Source organism: Colias philodice, chromosome 11 (assembly GCF_061535455.1).
Source record: "Colias philodice isolate Cphi_HAF_F1 chromosome 11, ilColPhil1 Martin Lab GWU primary, whole genome shotgun sequence".
Lineage (NCBI taxonomy): Eukaryota > Metazoa > Arthropoda > Insecta > Lepidoptera > Pieridae > Colias > Colias philodice.
Window position 1 is genome coordinate 4,785,832 of NC_143096.1, and position 11,305 is coordinate 4,797,136.

Sequence of the window (11,305 nt, forward strand, 5' to 3'; positions counted from 1 at the left end):
ACGTAAACCTGTAAACAGCAGCACCTAATGGAATATTCTATTTAATCTGGACAAATTAACTCAACTATACCTTCACAATGCGATGATTCATAATAGGAGTATCTATTTAGGAATGTACATTTACAATGAATTGTTTGGAAATATTATTTCTAAACAACCGTCCGGAGAACAACAAAATCCAACCTCATTAATCATAGTAACAAACACGACCAATTCGTTTCAGTATAACTCCTGTATTTGTAAACAGTACGTGTTATACGTAAATGGAGGCGTATTGAATAGTCCCACAATAGCTTCGTTTTTGTACAGTTCCAGCGTTTACTAACACTTGGGTGCACAATAATGAGCCATGAGTGTTTTGAATAACGTGCAATATCCAATAAATAGTTATGTTTCACTGACTAGCAAATAACACAAACAGCTTACAGAAGTTACGCTACAAATTGTAAAACAATTATTATAATGAAGATAAGAACGGGACTTTTCAATGCATTTTCCCAGTCCTGTTTTTTTTTTAATAATTCCTGAATTATCATACTTTATGGTTTTTGATTAATTAAGTTATATATTTTAAAAATATAGAACAACTATTGCATAAACAATAAGAGATTTATTAATTTGGTTCTTCAATAGAATTCATTAAAAAATGAAACAATTTCAACTAGTTTTCTCGTTGCAGATGTTACACATACGTAATAAAGATAAACGTAAGTATTCTTAAATAACTTATGTTTAATGCAAAAGCAGCAAGCCGCTACGCAATATTTAATGCGTTTATAGAATAAATAGTAAAAGGCATTACGTAAGCTAACTACAAATCATTTACCTACAATTTTAATTATATTGACATGTATTAATGACGTTTAGATAATTTAATGCGCAAACTATTTTCTCTTGAAGGATTACACTTGATTACGTAATAGAGGTGAAGTGGTGCTTATTATCTTGTTGCATACATGAGATGATAACAGACGGGAGATAAGTGTATGTACAACATACATATTCATTTAGAAATAATGCTACAGTCCTGTTTTTTCTATGATAATAAACTAATAATTGATAATCGTTTTTTTTTCTATAAAGATAATGCTAATAAGACAAAGGTCATCTGCTGATAAACCTTATCAGTTTTTATTAATACGTGGTGTACATGTGCTAAAAACGTAGAGTTTTATAAAAATAGCACAATTAAATGATAAAGTTAAATTGAATAACCGAAATCATAGATTTGAACTGTATATTGGTACATCATAATATTAGAAAACACTGTTATACTTATTAATATTTATAGTATTCTTCGTTTTCTATTCAAAACATGTATCATTAATTTTAAAGACAACTGTATGTAATTAAACACGTACGTCCAATTTGGTACTAGCTGTAATATTATTAAAACAACAAAATCACTCTTCATTAACAAATTACTGTTATTTACGAAATGTTGCGTGTAAACGTTTTTCGCACATAAAATCAAATTAGTAACGAGGTATGTCGACAGGGTCACAGAACTTTTAATTTCACGTATGCATGTTCATTTTAGAGCTTTTCATATAGCTGTATTTTCACAAAGCTCTTGTCACGCTGTGAGTAGGGCATGCAGAACCGAGTCCGGTTCCAAGTTTCTGAAACCCGGTTCCAAATCGACCTCAGAACCGGGTAGAACCGGGTTACCCGGTTCTTTTATAATACTCGGAAAAAAATACGAAATTAAACAAAAGTAACTGTTAAAGTACCTGATGGGCCTTTTATTTTACGCGGCTTGTGTCTTATTTTATTAAATTAATAAAGAAACAAAATTTCAATACTTCTCTTTATTATCAAAGTACCTTGTTATCATAATATCACATATTATTAACTTAAACCTTATTCATAAACTGCAAACTGTAAAGCAAAAGGCCAAGTGCGAGTCGGACTCGCGCTCCGAGGGCTCCGAACAAACCTATTTTTTATAATGTTGTAACTTTAAAATTTATGTTTCTAGCAATTTTTCCTTTGTCTGTGTTATAAGACGTTACTGTTACCAAATTTAAAGGCTCTGTGTTCATGAGAGGTACCCTGTAGGTTTTGAGTCCCATGCGAATGTCGAAATTTGCGAAAATTTTCAGCATTTACGGCTGTATCTTTTGATGCGTTGGCTTGTGAGTTTGACTTTTTCACAGCATCAAGGGACCAAAGACTTGAGTATTAGATTTAAATTTCAGCTTGATACCAAAAATAAAAACATTACTGGATCATTATATGAAACAGTAAAATCAACAGCTTTTCAAATTCACGACAAATCTAATAAAAATATTTCAGTAGCCTAATTTTTGTCATTTTCGAAGCCTAATTTTTTTTTTTGGTAATACAACCGTAGGAAACTTATAGCATCTAAGGTTAGACAACCAATCAAAGCCACGCTTGAGGCGTGGCACGAAAATTCGCGATGCAGGTGAGTCTGACGTTGCCAGATAGAATAAATTTGTTAAAATAATGCAGCAAAATATAAATAAAACTTTATATTTGAATATTTTGGTCGGAACCGGGAGAACCGGGTTTCATACTATTCAGACCCGGTTCTCAAGATCATCAAAAAACCCGGGTTTACCCGGGTTTTTCGGAACCGGGTAAACCCGGGTGCATGCCCTAGCTGTGAGAAATTGTCCTGTTATACGCATTCATTCATAGTTCTAGAAAATGTGGACACTACTCTAGACGGTTGTCTAGAACGCTAAGCAAGTTTCTTAAGAAATAGTGAGGGAAGTGAGAGAAGATATTCTAAATTTTAATGGTCTCAATTGTTATTCGTTTTAATGACTATTTGGTCAGTTCTTATGACGCTTCATGTTTTCCAATTAAAATGTTCCCTATGGACTCTATGTCATTAAAATGAAGGTTTTAAAAGATCGAAATCAGTGTGAGGTAGTAACGAATATCGTATCAAGTTCCAAACACAAATTGCAACTACAAATGAAAGCTAATGAACGGGGGTTGTGAATATGAAAGGGTTATCGTATCCATCTTGCATAACACAAGGATACATACGGTCTACTTGTAATCTTCTTTCACATTGAATTTTATACTGTCTGTATTTTTTCTTAGTATGCTATGAAATTATGAATACTGCTTAGTAAGTTTTTTGCACCAAATCAATTAATTTGTAAATTGTCACTAACAACAACGGATAGTCCAGTACACGAAAACTGTGTGATGACAATAAGTGACCAAAACATAAAATATATGCTTATAAAATAATACAACATATTTAATATAATAATCAACGTTAATTAATAATTGACAAATTATAAGGATGCGTTCCCGTAATCGATGTGTAAATTATAAAGAGTATCGATAACACAAGATCATCCCTTACGCGTTCACGGGCATGGCAGGGGGCGATGACCTAAGGCAGACGAAGCTTTCCTCCCGGCCTACTTGCCCGCCCAATGTTTATGAATTTACTTCATTTTTCACATGTGACATTTACGTAATATGCGTATCAAATGAGAGTACCTACACTCAAATTGCGAGCCGTTTAAAATGTATGAGTATCTTTGAACAATTAAGTTTCCTACTTAAACATAAAAAATAAACAACATTATAAAACATGTTTATTGATAAGTACGAAAATAATAATATTATTACAGAAAATCTAGGTTTGAGTAAGTACATACCATGTGACAAATATACTCATACAAAAATGTTATTAAATACTTTTGAATGATTTGGAAGGATTTCGATATAATGTGACTTGAAAAAATATATAAGTACTTACCTAAAGATATTCCACAAAAAGTATTATTAATAAAATTTACTCAAAAATTTAAAAATTATAAAACAATAGGTTACGTAAGGCATGAAGATTTAGATTAATCGCCTCGACAAAGCCCCTCGAAGTACTTCTATCCTGCCAAAAATTCGTGCTCAAGGACTTTCTTACAGCGGAAGCCCCACTCGGAAAGTGATACTTGCGTAAAGCACCTTATTAAGGCTAAAAGTCCCACGTGTAAAAATGCAACGCGAATTTATTTTTAGGTCAATATTTCGGTGTTAGGTATACATTTTTTAACGTTTGTTGTAAATTCACTTTTGCAGGACTTTTTTCTGCACTTACGTTAATTAGCGAAGACAGAGTAATTAGGGTAGAATACGTACGTTGAAATGGTGGTTTATTATTTTACATTATACCTACCTACTCATAATTTAAATGTTGAATAAAAAAAAATTACGCACCCTTAATATACTAAAAATTAAATTAATGTATTCACATTCGAGTAGTTAGGTAAATCTGAAATTTGAAAAGATGAAGTTTTATTGTGAAATCTCAATTCATCAAATAATTAGGTATTGCAATAAAATATTTCCACCAAAAATTGGAACAGCTTCCTAAATGACGAAACGGTTAATTCATTAGTCAACAATAGGAGCTATCTATGAAATTATTATGTAAGCGAATCAAATTTCATGACACATATTTTAAAAAAATTTTCATTTGATTAAAAGTTACATAATATGTTACACGTATTATTTGCACGACAAATCTAAATCTTTAACTAAACTAAACCTGAACTTTCACCTGTAAGTTTAACTGTGTGAAAATAACCACATATCATACACACATTTTATAATTATCTACATAAAAAAAAATATTTAATCACCCCATGCACACAACACACTTTTATCGTGACAAAATCAAACGTTTATCTCGAGAAAAAAAGAGCGCCAAAAGTGGTTTATCGCAGATAAAACCAAAACTAAAAGTAATTACACAAAATGCTCTGACAAATATCTTGCAAATGTTTTAATATAATTGTTTATGAAAAAAAAAATCATAATAAGTAGGTATTACCATGTCAAGTAGAAAACGTAAAAGTGTGAAAATTAGAGCTAACTTGGTGATTTTTTTTTATCGAGTAAATTTTAATATTTTATGTTTTTGATTAAACAGTATCGTTGAACATATCATCTAGTTTGATATATATATTTTATTTTTTAGATTTGGTCTTGCATATTACACGTATCATCTAATAGAAGATTGGTTATTTTGCTTTATGCGCCCCCTTAACTTAAATTTTTCTCTTTTCTCATACGTGCTCATATACACTTAACAAAACCAAGTGATAATTGTCGAGAGCTGTGGTCGAGCGACAGTCGTAATTTACCAAAATATAAAACAACAGGTTTGTATAAACGGCGCGATTATCTCAAATAGCTGTTTCGCTTCGCTCTCATGAAGAATTACGACAAAACGCGTAACAGTCATGTCGTAAGACGACAATTCCACCACTTTCTTCACAATACATTATCCATCTGTACTTTTCTAAAATAAACGTAAATGCAACGTGTGCGGTAAGCTGTAGATCAAAACTTAACAAGCGACTCGAATACAAATATTATAGGTACGATACGATCTCTATCACGTCTCGATAGAAAGCTAATTAACCCCCGTATGAATTAATCACAATAATTAATACTGTTAAAATGTTTCGATAAATTAACCTCTCTGATTGAAATTTAGTATAAGTTATTCGATTATTTAACGGTTAATAATATTTAATTACTATCCTAGCCGCATGTTGCTTCAAATTGTGCCTTTCTATCGGACAATATGACCGTCCGATTATTGAATACTGAATGCGGACATTCTATATTGATACGATACTGTAAAATGAATATGTATGAGTTGAAAGCATTATGCAAAGTGCAGTAAGGTGCGTATGGGCAGTGAGGAGCCACCCAGCGCGCGCTTATCCTACGATCCCTATCTCTACCGAGTGCAGTGCCAAATGCTATGGCGCGCATACGTAATGCACCTCGTGCCTTACATGCAAACACAAAAATATAACTGTTGTACCGCATTGCGACACGTTAAATACTATTCCATGAACATTATTTACCGCACTGTATACAAAGAAACATAAAACTTCTTTAAAATTGCATACGGGATTTAATTTTTCATTGAGAAATGTACTCTGAATACACACGAGCAGCATGAATTTGAATACACACAATCCTATTCGCTTCACAAGCAAAATTCTAGGGGATTATTATGAAAATTCTAGAGCTCTTTAAAACTTTTGCACGCCTCATAAGCGAAGCGTTGAGGTGGGTACTACTGTCACTTCGCGCAAAACATCTGATTTTTCAAACTTAAAATGTCTTTATGTATCATACATTGCACTTGTAAGATAATACATACACACACATATTAAGAAAAAACACTATTTTTAACGTTCATGATATTTTTGATGTCATTTTTGTTATTTAAACTAGTTAAAAAACAGTTTAAAAAAGTTCTGTCTTGGACGTCCGTGTGTCTGTATGTGCGGATCCTTTTTCTTGTTAACACGATAGCGACCGAAATACTTTACTAATCGAGTCTTTTTTTTTCTCTTACGCTTGAGTATGCTCAGGAATAGAACCCTTTCATTTTTCAGGGTCTGATTCGATGTGGTTTAATTGTTATTAAATAAACAAAAATAATAATTAATAAATATTTATTAAAAAAAAATTATGAGGCGTGCACTTTTGGATTTTCCAAATTATTTTTTTATAGAATACTGCGATTTTTATTTATTTATTGAACAGTTATAATTTAAATCGACCGGTGGATGGTGGATAAGCACTTTTTTATACATTATTATAATTTAATCAATAATAATAATAACGTGTTTATTGTGCTTACTTGCAAAGCATTTAACATAATTTAAAATTACTTTACATTCACATATATCTAATGTTTAGCTAATGGACGTTAATGACTGTTGAGATGGTGTGTGAACAACTAGCCATTATGCAACCAACAACAAAGCTAATGAGGGATGTTGCCGACAAACGCACTCCCTATATTATGCTGCAGACTTCCTAAATATTCATTTGATAAGCTTACTTTGTAGTTTTGTGTAGAGTTACAAACAACGGTCGCTTTATAAGAATTATGACTCTCGAGTCACGACGACGCGACGTGGATATCACAAAAAATAATTAATTAGGTAACTTGATAACATTTAAACATATATGTGTTGTAAGTAAAAATAGGCCACGTCAAAAGAAAGATCTAAATAATTAGGGCATGCACCCGGGTTTACCCGGTTCCGAAAAACCCGGGTAAACCCGGGTTTTTTGATGATCTTGAGAACCGGGTCTGAATAGTATGAAACCCGGTTCTCCCGGTTCCGAACAAAATATTAAAATATAAAGTATTATTTATATTTTGCTGCATTATTTTAACAAATTTATTGTATCTGGCAACGTCAGACTCACGTGCATCGCGAATTTTCGTGCCATGCCTCAAGCGTGGCTCTGATTGGTTGTCTAACCTTAGATGCTATAAGTTTCCTACGGTTGTATTACCAAAAAAAAAATTAAGCTTCGAAAATGACAAAAATTAGGCTAGAGAAATATTTTTATTAGATTTGTCGTGAAATTGAAAAGCTGTTGATTTTACTGTTTCATTTAATGATCCAGTCATGTTTTTGTTTTTGGTATCAAGCTGAAATTTATATCGAATACATACTCAAGTCTTCGGTCAATTTTATGTGAAAAAATCAAACTCACAAGCCAACGCATCAAAAGTACAGCCGTAAATGCTGAAAATTTTCGCAAATTTCGACGTTCGCATGGGACTCAAAACCTACAGCTGGGTACTTTTCATGAACACAGAGCCTTTAAATTTGGTAAAAGTAACGTCTTATAACACAGGTAAACGAAAAATTGCTAGAAACATAAATTTTTAAGTTACAACATTATAAAAAATAGGTTTGTTCGGAGCCCTCGGAGCGCGAGTCCGACTCGCACTTGGCCAGTTTTTTGCTTAACAGTTTGCAATTAATAAATAAGGTTTAAGTTTATATGTGATATTATGATAACAAGGTACTTTTATAAGACTGATAAATAAAGAGAAGTATTGAAATTTTGTTTCTTTACTAATTTAATAAAATAAGACACAAGCCGCGTAAAATAAAAGGCCCATCAGGTACTTTTACAGTTACTTTTGTTTAATTTCGTATTTTTTTCCGAAGAACCGGGTAACCCGGTTCTACCCGGTTCTGAGCTCGATTTGGAACCGGGTTTCAGAAACTTAGAACCGGACTCGGTTCTGCATGCCCTATAAATAATGGACTGAAAGGTGCAAGGACAAACACAACTACGGGTATCATGTAGCGGTAGAGGATGGCGCAGTATGTCACAACGCTCGAATATCATAATCATGGACCGTGAAAGCACCTGACCATAAGTTCTTTTGTTTAACTCGCTACCAACACGTGTGTTAAATGACAACTACCTATATGTAGTGAAACGCACTTCCAAATGAATGCACAGCGCCACAATTATGTATGAACAGGCTAGGACACTTTCGATCGTAAACTGTCCATATCAGGTAACGTGCGGTGACCGGTGAGACGGCGTTCTAGGGGATGGTGATTATTTATATTCTTAGATATACCGTTTTCGTAGACGGCGAGCATTTCTTGTATGGCAGGTGCCGCTTTACGAGTTCTCGCTTCGCACATTGCTATACGGATGCAGCACGAACAAAACTGACCGATGGCTCACAGACTGGCGAACCAAGCAGCGTGTCACGGTCGCCTAACAGGATTACCTGTCCCACTGCGCAGGTAATATGAGATAGATATAGGCCACAAGACCTTAACCGGCTTATAATATTGTTTGGATTATGAGCTGACACGAGAACCATTTCGACCTTTAAATACGCTTACACTCACTTTACAAAACTAGGTGTTATTAGAAAGAAAATATAAGGTAATCGGATTTGGTTTTCTATATTTTCATAAATTGCTTATTGTTACGCTATTTATTATTCTTATCCTAAAAAATGAGAGCGGACTTCCGACGTATGAAATTTTGTAACCGATAAAGCATGGTCACCAATACAAGGAAGATGAATCATTATTTTTAAAAGTAATAATAAGCATTACTAATTACTATAGGATAGGAAATATTTGTACAGTCTTATGTGACGCAATTACTATCAAACAATATCTAAAATTGTTACTGGTAATTATTTACATTCCACGCTTTACTAAGTAGGTAGTAGAACAAAGTTAATAAACAAATATGTATATATTTTTTTTTAATGAATGACGATATAGATATTACATGGAAACCTCTATGGCACCGTTTTGGGTGAAAGGGAATTAAGAACCTCCGTTTTTTTGTGCTATGCAAAAACATTTTACAAATGGTTAAATATGTTTTAGGTACCTAGTACGTGCAATATGTAATGGAAAATGAAAATTCAACGAAACTACATAGTTTGTTACGTCGAGAATATTATGTACTTCTAAGATTTTAATATTCTTTCTCTTATGTGACAGTACGGGTCAACGGTAATTGCAGGTCGCGATGAAATGTTAAGCCACTTAACATAATATATACTATATCTACTGAATGTCTAAGTACATATTTTATTATACAGCTGACTTGGAGAATGAAAAATAAATCATGACCACACGTATTAATACATTCTTATACTTTCTTCGAGTATTATCTATACAAATATGAAATAATAAAATCATAGGAAAGTCAAAACTTTACATTGAATATTTTTTTTAAAGAATACCTACTTGTGGCGCGATCTACAATCGATATCGAAGCCAAAAATATAGTTTTTAGAATTTTTGTCTGTTTGTATGTCCAGGCTAAACTCAAAAAGAACCGCATGGATTTACTTCAAAATTGATACGGATATAGCTTGAGACCTGAGAAAGGACATAGAATAGGTTTATCCCAGAAATCCCACGGGAACGGGAACTATGTGGATTTTTCTTTGAATACGCGGGCGAAGCAGCTGGCGGAAAGCTATTATTGTACTATTGTAATAAAATTACATCTGTATTCTGTACACATGTTATATAATTTACTTATTTTATTTTATTAAAATCATAATTTGCTTCTTTAGTTGCTTGAAATATACCTAGGTATTATAAATTATAATATCATACCTAAATGCTCGATACCCGAGTATGGTACTGAGTACTGACCTACCCAAAATCGTCAGAAAATAAATATCTATTATCTACATACCTACCTATTGTAGTTTATTATATATCATATTCATAATATGTATTTAAAAAAGTAGGTATGAATGGATGAGTATACGTACGGTGTAGTACCTAGTTCATGTATTTGTGAAATATGAACTGAATAAATAATGATCACGAAACTGCGTTTTAACAATTATTGTAATGAATAATGATATGACAATCAACACGTGTTTCTTCGACAATTCAACGTCATTTTCTCTATAATTACACGTCCTAGCTAACATTGATCCTACTGCAACTGTTGAAAATATGTTATATTAAAATTAATTGAGTATGTTTATAGATTGCCGTATATTGTTCGCTACAATTGTTATAAAGAATCTAATAATTACCTAGGTTGGTAGGTATATTGTGACTATTGCGTGCTGCTACCAAAGTGCAAACAAAGGAAATCCGCGAAACATAACATATAAATATATACCTACCTACCTACTTTAATTTTTTTTGTAATAATTTACGTTGACAGGAAGTAAAATTTATAAATTCTAATCGTAGTACATAATTTTACCTAAATATATTTAGCAAAGAGAAGACAATAACGAGTATAAGCAACTAACATAGCAAATAGCAATACAATACTCATTTATGAATGTTTCTAAAGTAATAATAATTAATTATTATTGTTCAAATTGATAAGATCCTTCCTCTTCACGTAGTTTAACATTATGTTCGAATATAGGTACTATTAATAATATCTATCCGTTGTTTAGATAAATGCCAACATGAAGAATAGAATTAAAAGTGAATTTGGATTTAAAAAAATTGTATGTAATAATATTCTACGAACGTAATCGACCCTATAAAACCATTCACACCAAAACAAGTTTAACTGTTTTTAGAAGCCAATACTGTAAATCACTTACCTTAAAATACAGAGAAGACTATGTGATGTAGCAATACCACGTGATACTCCTTTCTCAAGAAAACAATATCAGTTATCACCGAAAAGCAATTTACGCGTCTTGAATAAAATTTCGCTCGACAACACTATACACGACGCTCTAAAACCCCGGTTTGATTGATAAACAAACTTCCCTGAATGGAAGCGCGCGCAATTTTGGTAACCGAGTTGCCCATTGAAAAAATTGTTCTCATATGCATATTTAACAAAGTTAATTTTTTATTTCGTTATATTTGTTTCTCACTTTTATTTGTGGGAATTATTTAAATTTTCTCTATAATTATGATTAATATTATAATTCATAATATAGATTTTTTGTATGGATATAAAAATTATAAATTAATGTCACCTTTGACAA

General features: G+C 32.3%; 1 protein-coding gene across 2 annotated transcripts in view; it reads right to left on the minus strand.

Annotated features, from left to right (window-relative positions):
• Window positions 1–11,082, minus strand: part of LOC149484540 (protein FAM107B) — a 32,463-nt gene extending 21,381 nt beyond the window's left edge. The window contains exon 1 of one of the 2 annotated variants that reach the window (XM_089700747.1): window positions 10,910–11,082. The gene's annotated coding sequence lies outside the window, so the exon portion shown is untranslated. Of the gene's footprint in view, window positions 1–8,263; window positions 8,332–10,909 lie in introns of those variants that run through there. The other variant, XM_089700748.1, reaches the window with a different exon arrangement.
• Between the last annotated feature and the right edge of the window lie 223 nt (window positions 11,083–11,305).